General features: G+C 46.4%; 1 long non-coding RNA gene across 1 annotated transcript in view; it reads left to right on the top strand.

Annotated features, from left to right (window-relative positions):
• LOC149340731 (uncharacterized) overlaps positions 1 to 19,269 on the top strand; it is a 56,785-nt gene that overhangs the window by 22,776 nt on the left and 14,740 nt on the right. The window contains exons 2-3 of the long non-coding RNA XR_016283875.1: positions 1,055 to 1,171; positions 1,977 to 2,089. This is a non-coding gene — a long non-coding RNA (uncharacterized LOC149340731). The remainder of the gene's footprint in view (positions 1 to 1,054; positions 1,172 to 1,976; positions 2,090 to 19,269) is intronic.

Here is a 19,269-nt window from a genome sequence, read left to right as displayed (position 1 = left end):
AGGGTAAGGGTCGCTGTAGGCCACTTGAGAGAGTTCGGCAGGATATGCGCCGCCTAGGGCGGTCGAATGGTAGACTGGATGCTCGCAACTGTTATCCCCAACCGTTCCCAATCTAGGTCTCCAAATACCTCCAGCAACTAGGCGGTGAATAGCATTGGAAATATAGTGCCTCCCTGTCTGACATCCTTCCGTACTGCAATTTTATTGCGGTGGTTATGGAGGACACCTGCGATCCTCTAGTCAAGTGCACCCTCGGAGGGCGAAGCCCTCCTCTAAAATAAGCAAATCACGGAACATGTGCTACTCTCGCTTGCACACACTTCCTTCTCTCGACCTCATCCCCTCCGTTACTCGCATCCCCATCCCCCGAAAAATTAATTTGGGCCCACTGCTTTCTGGAGTCCCGTTGTGGTTTTTTCGAGCGCGTTTCGACTCGTCCTATAGAAACTGCCCCCTTCCATACGCCGACCTAGGACAATGCCACTTCCATTGTCTTATCGCCCTCCCAATACCTATACTTCTCTCAAAATCCAACTAGCGTGCCTGGCTGGGATCGGCACAGCTGGCCGACTAAGTAGCCCTGGGCGCTCTCCCAAGGTCGTGCTGCTCTACCCTCCACCATGCTTTTCCATCCGCCACCATGATTTTCATTACAATAATTCAGCAATATGATGGCTTCCAATATTCCCTTCATAAGCTGTTCTAGTGTGAAGACAGTGGCATTCTTCGGCATTGAACCCCAGTCCTCCGGCTCAGTAGCCGAACACCCTTACCACAGGGCTAAGGCAAAATGCAACAGCAGCCATGGGCTGTGCACTGTCCGGGCGCGTTAAAACTTCGGGTGGTCCAGATTATTGTGAAGATCTTCACTGCGGTGTCTTTCATAGCTCATGAGCAGTTTGGGGACGTTAAACTGAACACAGCATGTAGCACTGTCACCTTATAAAAGCTGAAGCTGATCCAGGGGTTGCCTGGATCTTTTCTTATCTTGCCCTTAATTCCCTTACTCCCCCCCCCCCCCCCCCCCCCCCCCTCTGGTAACAAATTTGTGCAGGTCCGTGCTGTACCCGAGCGCGTGGCTGGATGACCGGAGGAACAGGAGAAGTTGTCCACGCCGCTGCGCCTGAAGCCTTGGGCGGCAGAGCTCCCCGTCTCCGAGAACCTGCACACGGTGAGCACATCGCGCAATTCAGCCAAAGCTAAAATGCTGCGGAACCATCTAACTGCATAGTCCGCAGGAGCAGGACTAAGGAAAGCGAACTTTTTTTGGATGTCTAGAGTATATGAACTCCCCTTTATGTCACAGTTGTATTGTGGCCATGATGTTCATGAATTATAAAAGATCAGTTGCGTTTGGTATATTTGAAGGACCGGTCATGCTTGCAGTCTTGCTTTACATGTTGTTTGGCACCTGTGCACTGCTGCAAGCGCGCTATAGTAGAAGATATACGCGCAGTGCAAAAACAAGGAGGTGACACATCAAGGAAAAAAAAAGGCGAGGATCCGTGTGCGAAACTACATATACATGAACTACGCGGACGACTGGGTGCTGTGTGAGTATTTGGAACCCCGGGGCCTGCTGAACTAGTTGCAAGTGAAATTAGTGATGACACATTGGAATGATGCGTGAGTGACGGATACGCTGCGAAAATGCTGAGAATGATTGAGTAATTGGGTGCGATGTCAGGCGTCACTGCAATTCAGCAGTGACGCCTTATGGCTGCTATTTAGTAATTACTTCCTTATTATAAATCTACTCCACCGTGGGGGATTTCCCTAAACATCGCACTACTCCTGTCTTCTAAGATCCCTGTAGTGGCATGCTAATTGATCGCATGTATAAAAAGAGAAAAAAATTCCAGAAACAGAAAAGAACAAAGAAAATACCTGAAGAGAACCGTAGCAGGCACCGGGCTAACCGTGACGAAAGTTGACAATGGGCTACAGTTTCAAACCCCCATAACGAATTTGCGCAGGTCACGACTGTAGGCAGACACGTGGTTGGATGACTGGAGGTGCAGGACACGTTTTCTACGTACACGAGAATCTTTGGACGGCAGAGCTCACCGTCTCCGAGGACCGGCACACGGTGAGCACGTCACTTATTGCATTCCGTGCGACAATGCCGCAGCGTCAACGAGATGGTCTGTAGAAGCAGCAGGATTGTGGAAATTGCAAACTTGACTTGGCTGCACAAAGTACCTGCGCTCCCCACACTCCCACAGTTGTGTTGTAGCCAGGGTGTTTATAATATATCTCAAGGCAATGATGTTCGGTATATGAACGGACCAATCATGCTCGTCAGTGGGAATTTCGAACTACATTTTCTATGACTGCTCAACTGTGAGCATTATGGAGTAGTAGTATAAACTTCATTCCGCAAAATGGGACGGGGTTTAGGGGTTGGAGTCTTGAGCAGCAGGTGGTGTTCCTAGGTACAGGGTCCCATTGGTTCTTGCTCCCTCCTCGGCCCGCTCAACCAGCGCAAGCTGATCTTGCGGGTCGGAGCTGGACAGAAGCTCCTCCCGCTGCTCGACTGACGGGTTTGTAATTTTGGGCTCTATCGGACTCACCCGACAGCCCCATGTGGAGTGGTAGAGGGTGGCTATCTCTCCGCACCACACGCATTCTGGAGTGTATTGCGAAACACAAGGCGCCATGATGTGAGGAGAAAGAGGCCTAGGTTCTCTTTCGAGGGTGACAGCGCCCGAGCAGTTACTTTTGTGAGACAGGATGAACATCATAATCAGAGAGGGGGGGGTGGAAAGGAACGCGGATTTCGCGCTGACTGTTGACGACGCGCAGAGACATTGCAGAATCGTTTGGAGATAGCGACGGCCCCACGGAAACGTTTTCCCTTACAATCAGGCTCATCCTTGCATTGATTCCGCGGAACAAGAATTCCTTGCTGCTGGAGGCTAAAAAAAAATAATGTGGCTTGTAACCGCTTATGAAGTGAATGAACGTAATGGCCTCATTATACGCGGAAAGCTTACAAGAAGGTTAGGCCCTAGTGTCCAATGGTGGCCATCAGGGTGGTTCCTGGTATCGTGTTCTCCCCGCCTTTTCGGTCGGGTTTTGCACGTTGTTCGGCGGCTGCCGGCATGGTTCACTGGAACAAATTATTCGCTTTGTCGCTTTGGGGACCGTAGACGAAGAGACGTACAAACTGCGAAAACGAAGTGCCCACAGTAATGGTTAACTGGCTAGCGAAGCAGCACTTACCACCAATTCGTTCTGCACTGTTTAGTTCACACGCTTCTACTGCAAAATTACAAGACATCAACATGACGAAAGCCGGCGCTGTGGCCGCTGGGCCCAAAAGACGCTGGTTCGATCCCGCGGCGATCACGTTTCCACGGAGGCGACATGCTAGAGGCCCATGTGCTGTGCGATGTCAGTGCACGTTAAAGAACCTCAGGCGATTAAAACCTTCGGAGACATTAACTAAGGCATAGCCCATATCGTGAACATGAAGACAGGAGGGTCTCCGACTTATAACTTTGTTTAATGAAGGTACAGTCGGGGACAAAAGTCTCCGGACCACGTGCTCCTCTAACGAAGCCGATAGCTTTGCTAATACGCGGCGGCTGGGGACCACCCTTGTGGAGGCAAAAGTTAAATTTTTGTTCTTTCATCTCCACAAGTGCGGTCTCCAGCTGCTGTCTGATAGTAGAGCTATAAGCTTTGTTTGAGGAACACGTGGTCCGGAGACTTTTGTCCCCGACTGTACCTTTATATTTCTATATCGATCGGCACACTGCTGTAGGTACCGAGGAAGGCCACAGCAAGGACACGTGGACAAGACATCCGAAAGATACCACGCACGCTTTTTTTTTTTTACTGGACGTTTTGTTTCATAAACGTTCATGAAACAAAACGTCCAGTATAAAAAAAAAAAGTCTGTGTGGTTGCTGCGGGCTTCTGCGGTACCTGCAGCAGCGTGCACCCTCCTCTTGCGCTTCGCTTTTTTTTTACCCAAACAACTTATATGGTTCCAAAATTTCCTTGGCCCACCTTTAGCTGCGCGATCAGGGGATTACTTTATTTTACTCTGGACGAGGACCTATACAAGCAGTTTCTATCATCGATAAGATTCCCATTTTCGGTCTATTCCTTCCTCTCTGTTTCCCTGAAGCCACCCGTAGTTGTTCAATGACCTCCTTAAATTCCTTATTGCGTCAGCCTCGTGGTTTCCTCTTTCCTTCCCAGCGGTTTGTAACTTTGCTTGTTCCATTTCCATACTGCTGAGTAGTTCTAATTACAATCCCACTTTTCCATGGGGCGTTAATCTTATGCTTTCTCAACGCCTGCTGCTATTAGCGCTATTTGTTGGACGTTGAATTTTGCTTTCGTTTTTTTGTGTTTTATACATTTCTCTTTTGATCAGGGCACGCATATGCAGAATAATACATCTATGATCACATCCTAGGCTATACTCTCCCTCCTCGTCTATTTACATTTTGGCAAGCTTGCTGTACAGGGTGTTTCACGTAACTTGAACCAGTGATTAAAAAAAGTGGTGAATCGGATCTGGGTGCAACCAAAGACATATTGTTTCCCGTCCTGTGGCGCTCCTCAGTGTATCTTTAAAATTCTGTTTAATTAGTTAAGCATCAAATTAAGCAAGTTTCCTAATACTCACTTTAGAGGCACGTGCGTTCTGTTAAGTGTGTAGAGGGGGTTTAGAACGAATCGATTCAGTTTTTTGCAGCAACGTACTTCCTCCTGATCATCATCAGCCTGACTACGCCAACTGCTGGGTAAAGACCTCTCCCGTGTCTCTCTATCTAATAACCCTTTCTTTTTGCCAGCTGCGGCACCCGTATCCCCGCAATCTTCTTAATCTCATCCTCTCACCCAACTTTATGCCCCCCCCCCTCCCCCCCTGCTGTGTTTGGTTTCCTTTGGAATCCGCTCCGTTACCCTGAAAGATCAGTGGTTATCTTGCCTTCGCATTACATTCCCTGAAAATGAAAATTGGTTTTGAGGAAAGGAAATGACGCAGTAATTGTCGCACATATCTCGGTCGACACCCTAACCGCGCCGTAGGGAAAGGGATAAAGGAGGGAGTGAAAAAAGAAAGGGGGTGGTGGTGATGAAAAGCATTTATTCGGCTGTATTGTAAGCAATTTATTCGCCTTCGTCGTCGTCGCCTCTCTGGCTGCGACTTCATTCTCTTTCACCTGAAGATTCCCATCGTCATCGCTTGAGGCTGTTCGCTTGGAAGACGTCTCTGGCGAAAGGGCTAGAATAAACGTCTTACGTGAAGTCTTCCCTTACAAATTTACAGAGAGGTGCTTGCCCCTGAGAGGCCCCCAGTGGGTCTCGCCCCTTGCAATACTTGGCGGACTCCCTCATTCCGGGATCTCGTTGGTCATGACCACTCCGCACGTCCTCCGAACCAGGCCCTGTTGGGCGGATAGTTCCTGGCAGCCGGGCAGGGCCGCCCCCCCAGTCCTCGCGGGTAGGGGAAGGGGTGATGGGGGGGGGGAGAGAAGGATTTTTCATGCATGCCCAAACCATGTGGAAGGTGTCGGCCACCTCCTCACAAAATGAGCAGCGGCCTTCCAAAAAGGATTAAAGTGCTTGAGAACCGCCGGACACAGCAGGGTGTTTTTAATGTTTGTAAAGAGCCTGAGGAGAGTTCGTTCGCCAGCTTTACCCAGTCCCTTCATAGGAACCGGGTAGCGCCGGCGTGCGGCACGTTAGTGCTCAGCAAAGTCTTGAGAAGAAATAAGAGGGCTGTGATCTGGGTTAAGGTCCTCCCAAGGAATGCCTGGTACCCGGTGAGTGAGTGCGCGGGCTACCTCATGGGCGGCTTCGTTACATGGCATGCCTTGGTGGCCGGGGACCCATATGATTGAGCGATGAGTTGGATCGCCGTCGCGAGTACTATGGTGAAGAATTTGGTAGAAGAAAGGAAGAGGGGCCGTCGTGGCGGTGGCGAAAAACATTTATCAACAATTAAACAATTACAGAGATGTGATTGGGGTAGGGCCCTATTGGCACCTTCCCCTCACAATACTAGGTGAAGCCCCTATTCCGTAATCGCATTGGCAAGCAACGCCATCCTCGTCCGTTGAACCGAGGCCTTTTTTGGGTCTTGAGGTCTTGACAGCCGAACAGGACCGCCTCCCAGTCCTCTGTGGTGGGGTTGAGGCGGGGGGGGGGGGGGGGGGGGGGGAATAGATGGGCACTCCCAAACCATGCGGGAGGTGTCAACCACCTCCCCACAGAGCTGGCACGCGCCGTCAAAGGACGTGTTGAAATACTTAAGCCCCGCCGGGCACAGTACCGTGTTAGAGTTTTGATGAGGAGGCGCTCGTCAGCGCGTCCAGTCTCTTATAAGGGGTCGGGTAGTGCCGGTGCTCCTCCTTGTAGTAATCGGTGATTTGTTTGAATGTAAGGGCCAGATTGTCTGATTTGGAGTAGGCTTCCAAGGACAGGGAGATAGCCCGGGGAGAGAGTGCGCGAGCGGCCTGATCGGCCTGTTCGTTTCCCTGGAGTCCCTGGGGACCGTATGCCCAAATCAGGTTGCGTGAAGCTGGATCTTCGCATCGGCAGCTAAATTGCAGTATGCGCCAGGCAAGGGAGGGCCACTGAGCCACCGCGGCTCCGCTTAGGCCCCATTTATTCCTCTTGATTTCATCTACGATGTCCTTTGCCAGTTGCGGCCACCGTATCCCCGCAAGCTTCTTAATCTCATCCGCCCACCTAACTTTCTGCCGCCCCCTGCTACGTTTGCCTTCTCTTGGAATCCACTCCGTTACCCTTAAAGGGCAGCCCGCAAGGGCACCTTGTGTAACGAGGTGTTGGTGCTTGGCGCCACCACGGACCCTTAGTCCCCATACCGAAGCTGTCATCCGTACCGTGGCGATAGGTTGAAAGGTGGAGGGAAGAAACCTTGAACGGTGGCGGTCGAGGAAGTGGTCAATCCTCGGCCGATGGGATCCTCGTCTGTCTACCAGGCGGGGAGTCCCGGGACCTTCCTCTGTGTATAAGGGTGAATCAGAGGAGACAAAGTATCAGGAACCCTTAGTTTATACATGCCGTATGGAAAAATCTGCAAAAAAATCTGATCGACCCCCGAAAAGGCGTCGCACCGATGTGAAGAAACTGAGTCCACAGAAGCCAGAAACGTTTGCGAAGTTTTTTATGCTTCACTCAAACACTAATGTACCGGTAGCCAACCTATCTGCATTTCTCATCGCCAACACCCTAAAAAGTTGTGTAGGCAAAGACTACAAAAGCAAAAAAGCAATGAACCGGAGACCTCCTTGTAGAAATAAACACAAAAGAACAGAGCACCAAACTGATGTCATTACAGAATCTTGGAGAAATGAGCATACAGGTAACCCCGCACCGCACCCTGAACCACTCAAAGGGCGTCATGTCTGAATATGAACTCCTACAGATACCGATGCGGAAATGGAACAAGAACTAGCCGAACAGGGAGTAATAGCAGCCCGACGAATAACCATCCGGAGAAACAATGCTGAATCAAGACCAAACATATTGTACTAACTTTCAATAGCACAACTCTGCCTGACTCCATCCATGCCGCATACCTCCATTGTAAAGTCCGCCCATACATACCGAATCCGAGACGATGTTTCAAGTGCCAGCGCTTTGGACACAGCATGTTGGCCTGCCGAGGCAAACCCACTTGTGTCACATGCGCAGAAAACGCACATACAGAAGAAAGATGCGAACGCACACCAAATTGCATCAACTGCAATAGCGCACATGGCGCGTACTCCAGGTCGTGCCCAGTCGGGAAAACAGAAAAACAAATCATAACTTTGAAGACCACAGAAAACCTGTCCTACCTTGAAGCAAAAAAACGCGTCTCTTTCCAACAGAAAGGGACATACTCTGAAGCGGTGACGCGGGGACCGCCGCCGCCTTCAGTTTCTGTCGGCACACAGGTCGATCCGAAGGACTGTGGTCGACAGCCAAGTCCCCACCACAGAAGTCGGTGACACAGTCCACAGGGCTGAAAATATCGCGGGAAGACCACGCGATCCTCGCCGGAGGCCCTCAGGCCCCACTTTCAGCAGCGGCACCCTCGGCGACAGACACCCAGAACAGCTCTGCTGAACTGGACCTGTTGCCCCACCCCTCTAAGAAGGCAACTGCTGACCCAAGAGACTCTGCCCCTGGAGCAGAGCATGGTTCACTGGTGCCAACAAAAAAGACGAATGCGAAGGCCACGGGCCATCGCAAACAAGAAACATCCTCCACGTCCACCGTGGAGGAGATGGATGTCAGCGAAAGTCCGCTGACATCTAAAACACACGTATCCGCGGATTCTCCGCGGAAATCCGGCGCCACGAAAGTGGCGATGGATACAACTCCTGGTTCGCCACCGCTGCAGCGGCGGCGAGACTCCCTAGAGAAAAAAGGGAAACCACGAATCACTGCCCCTGAGAATAAGTAACTTTCCCCAATCCCCAACTTATCACAATGGCGTATCTAATACAATGGAACTGTAGAGGTCTACACAGAAACTACACAGACATAACCGATATGCTCAAAACAATGGCACCTACAGCTGTGTGCCTGCAAGAAACGAACCTTGGGCAACAGCACACAAACATCTTAAAAAAATATAATATTTTCCGGAAAGACCGAGTACAAGCTAGCCGACTCTCAGGGGGCGTCGCTATCATAACGCAAAGCGATGTCCCTGCAAGGGAGGTATCATTAAAGACGAACTTAGAAGCGGTCGCAGTAAACATCATTAGCCATAAAACAATAACAATATGCTCTGTGTACATACCACCACACAACACAATAGCCATGCATGACCTAGAAGAACTTCTGGAACAGTTGCCAGAGCCATATGTAATAATAGGGGATTTTAACGCACACTCCTCATTCTGGGGAAGTGAGCATACTGATTCCAGGGGTCAGCTCATCGAGGATATAATTCTTTCGAATAACATATGTTTAATGAATACGGGAAAAGCCACGTACTGCTGCCCCCAGCTCTGGAAAAATGAGCTGCCTCGATTTAGCATTTGCATCACCATCTGTTCTTAATGATTTTATTTGGGATGTTTCAGATGACCCCCGGGGAAGTGATCACTTACCTACGGTTTTAAAACTAACATCAGCTACATTCATCCTCCCTACGAAGCCACGGCGATGGAAAATTCACCTCGCCGATTGGGCACTTTTCAGAACGAAGGCCACACTAGAAAAAGAATATGCCGAAACCCTTACTATAGAAGAACTAAATGAAAAATTTGTCACATGCTTAATATCTGCAGCAATAGAAGCCATCCCACAAACGTCTGAAATTTCACGAAAAACACATAAAGTTTGGTGGTCAAATGAATGCTCAATGGCTAAAAAGCAGCAAAACAAGGCTTGGGGCAACCTTCGCAGATATCCCACTGCAGGAAACTTGCTCATCTTCAAAAGGGCTAGAGCCAAAGCACGATACATTAGACGCAGCGCAGAAAGGGCATCATGGCAAGAGTACATATCCTCCATAAACAGCTCAATATCATCAAAGAAAATGTGGGAGCAGGTGCGGAAATTCACAGGAAATTTTACTCCATTCACATTTCCAATGCTAACAACACCCGGTACTCAAAAAACATTAGAAGAGCAGGCCAACATATTGGGTGAGCATTTTTCCACAGTTTCAAGCGCATCCAACTACACACACACATTTCAAAAGCACAAAACAATAGTAGAAAAACAAAGCCTGCCCTTTGGAACATGCATACATGAAGACTACAATCAGCTTATTACCATGCAGGAACTAAACACAGTACTAACATCCGGTAAAATGACAGCACCAGGCCCAGACAATATACATTATGCCATGCTTGCTCACCTCTCTGAGGCTGCCATAGAGGCTCTCCTAAAATTTTTCAATAAAATATGGATGACTGGAGAAATCCCCCAAGCATGGAAAGAAGCAATCATAGTACCCTTTCTAAAACCTGGCAAACCACAAACTAGTCCCACCAGTTACAGGCCAATAGCACTAACTAGCTGTATAGCAAAATCATTCGAAAGCATTCTAAACATCAGACTAACCTTCATACTTCAGTCCCAGCAACTTTTAGATATACACCAGTGCGGTTTTAAAAAGACATGTTCCACAACCGATCACCTTGTACGCTTTGAGAACACAGTCCGGGAAGCGTTCATCCACAGCCAACACTGTATCGGAGTCTTCTTTGATCTGGAGAAGGCTTACGATACCACGTGGAGGTTAGGTATCCTCCGTGACCTAGCGGACCTAGGTATCCGCGGCAGGATGCTGAGCTGTTTGAGCGACTTCCTGACCAATCGAACGTTCAGAGTCCGCCTAGGCGCAACCTTCTCCAAGACTTTTATCCAAGAAACTGGAGTGCCCCAAGGGTGCATCCTCAGCACGACCTTATTTGTCATCAAAATGAACTCCATAGGAAAAGTAATCCCAAAATCGATAACGTACTCAGTTTACGTAGACGACCTCCAAATAGCATGCACGTCTTCCAGCATACCTACCTGTGAGCGGCAAATACAAATAACAATAAATAAACTGGCTACCTGGGCAGATAGAAACGGATTTAGATTTTCCCCTCAGAAAACAGTAGCGGTTCTGTTCTCTTTGAGACGAGGCCTACAGGCCGACCCCACACTATATTTAAACCAAACCCCACTACCTGTCAAACAAGAGCATAAATTCCTAGGGATAACTTTCGATAAAAAGCTCACTTTCTTGCCACATATAAACAGCTTAAAGAAAAAAGCTTCCCTGGCCCTCAATATGCTGAAAATACTATCAAGAAAACGCTGGGGGTCTGATAGAGCTTCCCTGTTACATATATATCGTTCTCTGGTTCGCTCTAAGTTAGACTATGGGTCCATAGTATATGGCTCAGCAAGACCGTCCTACATAAAACGACTGGATCCTGTCCACAATCTTGGTTTAAGGTTGTCTTCCGGTGCTTACAGAACTTCACCAATAGCAAGTCTGTATGTGGAAACTAATGAACCTTCCTTAGAAGATCGAAGAACAGCACTAACTTGTACATACATCCTCAAAATCCTTTCTCAGCCCAAACATCTCTGTTACCCAATTGTCACGAAATGCCCATCCCGAATACTCTTCAACAACAAGCCCCATGCGATTAAGCCGTTGCTCTTGCGCTTCGAAGAAAAATGTCAAACTCTGAACATACTAAACGAAATCAAAAATATTGCCCCAAGACACGAAGCGCTACCACCGTGGTACACTCTCCCCATAGTGTGTGACGTCACACTAACACGCCTCAGGAAAACCTGTACACCACACGACCATATAATACAAGAATATCTAGCACTACAAGAAAAATACAGAAATTACACGTCATTTTATACTGACAGGTCAAAAACTCATGCTCATGTAGGAAGCGCAGTAATACAAGGAGAAAATAAAAATGCAGTACGACTGCCGTCTTGTGCTACAGTTTTCACCGCTGAGTGTTATGCCATTTGTGTTGCGGTACAGAAAATAACAAATGAAAACATCAAAAACAGCATCATTTATACAGATTCACTGAGCGTTCTTACAGCATTAAAATCCAAAAATGCCACGGAGCCACTGATAGGAAGCATCATACACAACATAGTAAAGATCACAACACAAAAACATGTTATAAAATTCTGCTGGGTTCCCAGTCACGTTGGCATTAGGGATAATGAGAGAGCCGACATGTGTGCTGCACAAGCCGGAACCATGGAAATAAAACATGTGAATTTGCCTCCTAGGGATTAGATGAAGTTAGTACGTAGCAAACTAAGAGCCAAATGGCAAGCCTCTTGGGAAAATGAAGGAAACAACAAGCTGCATACTGTAAAGCCCATTTTAAAAGAATGGAAATCATGCCGCCATAAAGAGCGTTTTATCGAAGTAATTTTATGTCGTTTACGCATAGGTCACACACACATCACCCATAACTTCTTATTAACAAAAAAAGACAGACCTCTGTGTGAAATGTGTGGTGAGGAGCTCACAGTAAATCACATTTTAATTTCTTGTTCGCATCTCGAAGTACTTAGAAAAAGTTTTTTTACGGCATTTTACAATGAACACATTCCATTTCATCCCGCATTGCTTTTAGGCGAGCAAGCACTTGTCGAGTTTTCACTTGTTTGTAAGTTTCTAAAGAAAGCCAATGTTTTAAATCTATTATAATGTAACCTCTGTACACTTGACATAACATCATCTAACCTTGTGTTTGGCGCATACTTATACTTACCGTATACCGTATACTTATAAAGCACGGATAAAAAAAGTACTCCTGGTAGAAAAAAAATGATCTGTCTCCTTGTTATCTCATTTAGGTTTGTGTTTCGTTTGTATTGCTGTGTTCATTGTTAGATTATTGAAATATGTCGATACAAATGTTGCTTCTTCATGCTTTTGACACTGTAATAATTTTTCTGGTTAGGAGCTAATCTTTTGTTGAGATAAATATTTATGCAACTGTGGTTCTTACCTTTTGACACAATAATAACTAACAGGTTGTGATGTAAGCTTTTTTTTTGAAGAAAAATTCTCTTGTTTTCTGTAGTACTTACGGTTTTAATTTCATATAATGCTTGTTCACAATGCTTCTGTTTTCTGCACGTAATGAATGGTGTAACATACTTTTTTTCAACGGCATTTGTAGCATAGAGAGTGCAATGTATCTCGCCAGGAGGCGAGGCCTTGTCAGGCGTAGATGAAACGCCTTTTGCCTCGTCTTCCTTGGTAGAATCATCCTCTTTTAAACTCTCTTGCTCATGATGTATACTTGCTTTCTACCAGAAATAAAGTGAATTTGAATTTGAATTTGAATGATAGCCATAGTTGCTTATGCGCCATAAAACCCTATATAACGTAACGTAAGCTTAAAGGGCAGCTGCACCACTTTTTGAGAATTTCGCGATGTTCAAGGATTCAAATCTATATAGGCTGTAGGTAAAGCATGCCACGTTTTTTTGCACTAGCATTTAAAATGGTCACGTAATCGACGATTGAATTTTGCGCTTCTCCTCAAAGCACCAAAGGAGTGCGGGGAAGTTTAGCGTGACGTCACAGAAGGTATGATTTCAAGTTACCGCTGCCGTCAGCCACACACTAGCGTTCCTTGTTGAATGCTGCCTAACAACGTTCGGAGGGCATTGCCTTTGGCGACGTTGGTTTTTCCTTCAAATTGGGCGTGTATGCATTGAAAATGTACCGATACCTTCGATGACGTCATCATGCCCCCCCCCCCCCCCCCCTTGGCGTTGTGCTCTGCGGAGAAGCCCGAAGGCCGTCGCGATTTTAATCGGCGATTACTTCACCATTTCAAATGCTAGCCCAAAAGGACTACGCATGCTTTACCTGCAAGTTTCACACATCCGACCCATTTAAGCTCATCGATTTCTGAAACCAATGCAGTTGCCCTTTAACGACAACCGGTTATTTTGCTTTCGTATTACATGCCGTGCCGAAGGCCATTTTCTCCTCTTGATTTCGACTGGGATGTCCTTAACCAGCGTTTGTTCTTTCACCCACTCCGCCCGCTTCCGATCTCTTAACGTTACACCTATGATTTTTCTTTCCATAGCTCGATTCGTCGTCCTTAGCTTAAGCTGAACCCTTTTCGTTAGCCTCCATGTTTCTGCCTCATAGGTGAGTACCTGTACTATACATCCGTTGTATACTTTTCTCTTGAGGGATATTGGTAAACTACCATTCATGATATCTGAGAGAGCCTGTCATATGCGGTCCACCCCATTCTTATTCTTTCAGTTAATTCATTTCATTTATTGTTTTCTTAAACGCCTGAAGGCATTACATAAGGGGGGACGTATTGTTGAAACGGCGTAAGGCGATGTGAACATGCATAACAAACAGGAAATCAAACGTGCACACTCACATGGCAAGGGCTCCAACCATGACAGGATTCGACAACAGGTGATACACCACTCTTGAAAGACAGATTAAACAATATTTGCTGCAAAGTGCGCTTATGCGACCAGGATCTGTATGAGATGAATTTTTATTTTCTCCCGGAATGTTTTGTGATCAGTGCATGAAACGATGTCGTTAGGCTGTGAATTCGAGTGTTCTCGCGTTGGCAAAGAATGGGTTGTTGTAAGCATTCGTGCGGGCACCCTATGCGTGCTATCGGGTTTCCGTGACTGAGCCGTAAGGACGTTCGTAGTGACGTGGTTAATAGAGTGTGTCGTGTTCTCGTGCTATGACAAATGTATTGAGTAATCATAGGCGGGAAACGACAGGGCGTGACTCGGAGGGACTGCTTGAGGGCGGTGACGCCGGTTTCTCTTGAGTAACATGAAGTAATGAACCGAGCTGCACGATTTTGGATCGATTCCAAATCGACGGTGAGATATGATTGCCATGGGTGCCAGATGGATGATGCACACTATAATTTTGGCCGTACAAATGTTTCGTCTTGAAATGTTTCGTACGCCAGCTGTTTTATGTTAGGGGATGCAGATTTCAGATTACTTCTCTGGCAGCCAAGTGTGAGTGTAGTATCGGAGCAAATAGTTGTAATGTGGGTGACCCATGAAAATGATGGTGCGAGATGTACACCTAGGTGATTATAAGATATTGCAGCGGTGATCGGCACTGATGAGATACTGTTAGTGTGCACATGCGATATGGTGGGTTTGTGAGTGAGGGAAAATGATGTGCATTCAGATAGATGTAATGGCGCTCGCCATTTTTCGCACCATGATGCAATAACGTCAAGGTCCTGTTGCAAAACAAGGTTATCAGTCGGGATATTTATTGCATTATAAATGGCGAATCATGCGCGAAGACTCGTAATTTGCATTGAATGTTAGAGGGTAGGTCGTTAATGTATATTAAGAAAAGTAATGGTGATAGGCCGGCCCCTTGAGGGACACGTGATGTTACATCTCGTAAGGGTGACTACAGGTTTTCTTACTGAATTTGATCCTAGTGCCAGTGGAAATAATCTACGCGCTGACTGATATAATCTGCGTGCCATGAATTTAATCTGAGTGCAAAACATTTAATCCACGCGCCAGCGTATTTAATCCAAGCGCCAACTCAAACAATGCGAGCGCCAACCAATTTAATCCACACTCGAAAAACGAATGCTGTAGAAGACTCCAAAGCATAGAACACGAATACCAGGAATAAAGATTAGATAATTTTTCAAACCATGCGATGCCTAAGCGAAGTGTCCACATATTGCATAGCTTTCATCAATATTATAACCAACAATACTTTGATACAAGTGTTTTAAAGCGCCGTTTAAAGCGCACAATATCAGCATTAAAAAGCTGCACAGGGGCTCAGTGCTATGGCTTACTAGCTCTTTATTACGACCATAGAACGGAGGAGGGCACAAATGCACACACTGTTTATAATGTAACATTGAATCCACTGTCTTCAATAAAAGATGCGATTATTTTGTCAGATAGTCAAAGAAAGTGTTAATAAACCGTACTTTAGATTAGCCCTACGTAGTTTCGTGTGAAAAAAAGGTACACAGCCAATGATGGAAAGTTCCAAAGCAAAAGGCAAGTTTTGCGCCTCCATTTCTTGTGGATTGTCGTCTGCTTTTGCAAAATATGCTAGGACAACAGAAAAAGACATAGATATGTGCACTCGTTATAGAAATCTGTGAACTTTCTTTTTCAAGAAATAAGATTTATTTCTCAGGCACGTAAAAAAGCATTGTTAAAAACACAGAAGAAAAGGAAGTTTCAAAGCAGACGGCTTTGTGTGTGCCGCATTGTGGCTGCATTTGCACAACGGAGTAGAGCCGGACGGTGGTGGTACGCACTCGTATACTATAAGCAGGTGATAGTGTACCACTTTTCTTACATCTCGCATGGACATTAACGCGCAGTATTTTCTTCCATGGAAGCCGATGAGCCGTGAGCTTAGATCCTAATTGGACACCGAAAACGAGGACCGCCATTCAAGCTCCCAGATGCACCAAGAAGAAAGAACAGCAAAGTCTCTGAACATGACAGGGCCAGAATTCTCGATGTGTCAAGGCGTGGAGGAGATGTGAAAAAAAATGGCAGACACGCTGGGCATCAATTTAAAGACAGCAAGATCAATTGCAGCTACCGATAGAGAGGTGTTGAAGAAAGGCGGAACGTCGAAGAAATTCGGAAATGAGGTTGTAGCGGCTCTCAAAATTATTGTGGACAACAACTCTGCTTTCACTCTAAAGCAAATAAAGCAGGCGGCGGAAGAAGAATTGCCCGGAATTGCCATCAGCACAAGTAGCATCGATCGCCTACTGGATGCGCACGGCTACTCTATGAAGTTGGTGACTCAGAGGCCGATCGACCGCAACAGAGATGACGTGAAACGCACCCGCAAAGCATATGCGCAGTGGCTGCAGTGTGAAGGACCCCGCTTGTGCAGGTTTTACGTTGATGAGACCAACTATAACATATGGTGTTCAAAGAGCTTCGGCCGTGCGATTAAGGGGCAACCTGCGGTGCAGACGACGACTGGCACCAGAGGCGCAAACCTTAACATTATCGCCTGTATGTCAGCAAACGGTGTCATACATTGGACGGCTGTCGACAAGGTTCACTGGGTCGTGTTTAAGGAATTTTTGAGCGATATATCAGCCCGTGTCGAAAGTGAAGAGCCTGGTTCAGAAGCCGTTTTTATTTTTGATAATGCTCCCGCTCACAGCCAAGCGGAACAGGCAATCCTGGCCAGTCAGCTGCACTCAATCAAGAGGTTGCCTCCTTACAGACCATTTTTTAACCCTATAGAGGAAGTGTTTTCGAAGTTCAAGTCTGAAGTCAAAGCTTTCCTCAGCGAGCGGAGAGACTTGGCGCTCACCACTCCGCCCGGACTGACTAAAAGGGAGCATCGGCGCAGTTTATTGCTCGACGCTGCTCCACACTGTATGCAGCAAGTACAGCGAGTAGAATGCGCTGCTTTCGACCGCCATAACTTTTCTTTTATACCAGCAGCTTTGCGTGAAGATGACATGTAAAATGTGAGATCACACTTTGCGCCACCTAATGTCCTACAGAAAATAAAACTGCATTTCAAAGACGGCCCCTTCTGTGCTTGTATAAGCCTAGATTGTTAACACCGCTATAAGGCAGCCGCCAGTAGCTATTCTTGACCTAGGCTGTAAGCTCCGGTGTAGCTTCTCTCACTTTCCGTTCTAAAACTAAATAAACCTTGAAGTGAAGAACCGTTCCTCCGGTTCTGTGACTCGTCCCACCTAGAAGAACTCTGCATTACACTGCTACCTTTGTTTCTGCTAGTGGTGTTGATTCTTTATCACAGCCTCCCGAAAAAATTTTGAACCGGTTGCATGAAAACAGTATAAAGGCCGGAATTGTAACTAGCATGCAGATTCAGCGCATAAGACAACCCATAATCAGCAGTGCTTACCCAACTAATACACGACAGTCACAAGCCTCAAGAGTTGCATAAAATACTGAGGTTTAACAGCTGCTAATGGCTCTTTGATGTTGCAAGGTATGCGAAGAAAACGAAATAGTGCATGAGAATGTGACTCACAGGCTTGCATGGTCTCAGAAAATATCTTAACTTCGCTTTATTTATTCTCTGTTCGCATTTATTCGCATGCGGATTAAATTGGTTGGCACCTGGATTAAAACAGCTGGCGCTTGTATTATTTGCGTTGGCACTGGGATTAAATACGCTGGCGCTTAGATTAAGTTACATAGCAGGCAGATTATATCTGTCGGCGCTCAGATTATTTCTGCTGGCACTAGGATTAAATTCAGTGGGAAAACCTGTAGACGTCATTTGCGGATTTGAACTTCGAGCGCTCTTTTAAAAAAATGTTCAAGCCAGCATAATTAGATTGGTAGGAATCCCGAGGCACGAAAGTTTCGCAAACAGACGATGATGAGATACGCATTCGAATGCCTTTGAAAAAGTCTAAAAAGATTGCATCTGTCTGGAGGTTATGGTCCATGTCCTTAAGTATGTGTTGGGTGAACACGGCCAGCTGTGTTTCACGTGAAAGCGATTTCCGGAAGCTATACTGATGCGGATAAAAGAGGTTAATTGAATCTAGGTGGGACATTGAGTTTGATGCTATAATGTTCCCTAGAAGTTTAGAATTTATGCTAGTAGGGGATATTATATGATAGCTGGGCATGCGCAATCACCTGTTTTGAAGATGGGAGCAATTTGGGCTATCGTACGATCATCAGGAATACTTCCCTTGTGCAATGATGGAGTAGATATTAAACATCTAATCTAATCTAATAAATCTAATCGAGCCGATTAGATTTATGTCTATAGGGTAGAGGATACACCAGAATTTGATGGGATTTGTTCTGAGAATAGATATAACAAGCCAGGAGATAAACATTTGTCTTCCCTTTCATGATCCGAAATAGCGGTCACTACGTGACCTAGGTAGACGTATTGCCTTACCACATTTCTTCCCTCCTTACACATTTCTTCCCTCCTTTATTACTTCTATTTCGGCGAGGTTCGGGTGTCTATCGAGACGTCAGGAAGTTAGAGCGGCATTTCCGTTCCTCAAAAACGAATGTTTTTATGCTGCGGAAAAGGTAACACTGGAAACTAGGCAGTTTTTTCGTGTAAGCTGTCCTTTGAGTCCGTGAAGTGTGCTGGGAAATCCGCGAGCGGCAGAAGGCCGAGTGTGCACTTGAGCACAAATCCGCTAATGCCAATCAGCTTTCGCAGATTAATGCGCTTAGCCGGCAAGCTTAGCGCGAGGAACCTTTCAATCGAAAGCCTTACTAGCTCAATTACGATAAAAACGGGCGGCGTATATTTTTTTATTCAGTTCCGATACTCCCATGGCCCACAGGGCATTATTGATTTGAGCGATACATAGAAACAAAAAATTCATTGGTTACAGGAGGGCATAACGCAGACAGCAAAAAAAAAAAAACCACTACTGTGACACAATGAAAGATAATCAAGAGGAAGAAATGGGCTTGGGCAGGGCATGCAATGCGAAGGCAAGATAACCGCTGGTTCTTAAGGGTAACGGAGTGGATTCCAACAGAAAGCAAACGTAGCAGGGGACGGCAGAAAGTTAGGTGGGCGGATGAGATTAAGAAGTTTGCGGGGATACAGTGGCGCCAACTGACAAACGACAGGGTTAATTGGAGAGACATGACAGAGGCCTTTGCCCTGCAGTGGGTGTAGTCAGGCTGATGATGAACTGGCGGAAATATGTCAGTCGATAAACCGAAGCACGAGAATGAATACATGTACCAAGAGGAAAAAATTCACACAAGAAGGCA

Source organism: Amblyomma mixtum, chromosome 6 (assembly GCF_055824585.1).
Source record: "Amblyomma mixtum isolate Tamu chromosome 6, ASM5582458v1, whole genome shotgun sequence".
Lineage (NCBI taxonomy): Eukaryota > Metazoa > Arthropoda > Arachnida > Ixodida > Ixodidae > Amblyomma > Amblyomma mixtum.
Note: the sequence above shows the minus strand (reverse complement) of the source record. Positions and strands in the feature narration are given on the sequence as shown.